The sequence below is a fragment of the Octopus bimaculoides genome, chromosome 1, assembly GCF_001194135.2.
Source record: "Octopus bimaculoides isolate UCB-OBI-ISO-001 chromosome 1, ASM119413v2, whole genome shotgun sequence".
NCBI classification, from domain to species: domain Eukaryota; kingdom Metazoa; phylum Mollusca; class Cephalopoda; order Octopoda; family Octopodidae; genus Octopus; species Octopus bimaculoides.
In genome coordinates this window covers 89,838,693-89,839,658 of record NC_068981.1, presented here as the reverse complement: position 1 = coordinate 89,839,658, position 966 = coordinate 89,838,693, and the positions used below count along the sequence as shown (strand labels likewise).

General features: G+C 38.0%; 1 long non-coding RNA gene across 1 annotated transcript in view; it reads left to right on the top strand.

Annotated features, from left to right (window-relative positions):
- LOC128247892 (uncharacterized) overlaps positions 1–966 on the top strand; it is a 216,933-nt gene that overhangs the window by 215,176 nt on the left and 791 nt on the right. The gene's annotated exons all lie outside the window — the stretch shown is intronic.

Sequence of the window (966 nt, the reverse complement as noted above, 5' to 3'; positions counted from 1 at the left end):
ATATATATATAGCAACATATTTTGTTTTCTGTCAGATATTCTCAGCTATGATACTTTTTTGTATTAAAAAAAAAACAAATTCATACTGGTCACATTCTTTTATTCGTTTGGTAGTTTTAGTTATTTGCTTGTCGCCATGCTGCAGCAAGGTATTCGTGTGTCTCCCTGAATGGTATTCTCCTCAGTGATTATTTCCCTCTGGTACTATTTTATCGATATCTATTTATTGAAATGTTAAGTTATATTTTTGATTTAAGTAAAGGGAGGCGATAGGACGAATTACTTTATATATAACTGTACACGCGCCCACGTACATACACACAGAAACACACACACACACACACATACACACATACACACATACACATGTACCACACGCACACCACAAATATCACTTCTACCACAAACATCAATACGACTCTGGTCATTATCACCATCATTACTTCCAAACACCATTAAAACCGGCATAGGTACGACTACCACATTTATCCCCAAAACAAGCACCACCAACACAAGCAACAACATCATTACCAGCAACCATCACCAACAACGACACCAGCACCAGTACCACTGATACAAATACCGACTTTATTGCCCATTAAAGGAATCTTTACGTAGTTACTCACCCTATTAGGAACACCACATAAATCTCCCCCATATCACACCGTCCTGTCATAGATGAAATAGTGGAATGTAGTCTCTGATATACCAAAAAAAAAAAAGAAGATGGTCATGTCTGGAATGCTGGAAGAATTTATCGTTTTTTTTTTTTAAACTTCCACAATAAAGAAACAACGGAAAGAAATAAGATATTGTATCCCAATATACAACTGTGGACTGGGTAATGAATTTTCAGGTAGAGCAAGCTGAGGTGATGATTCCTCAGATGGTGCAAGCAGAAGGACGAGCGTTCAGAAGTGGCGTGCTGGAGGTGACATTTCTTTGGGTGGAAATTCTGGGGTGGTG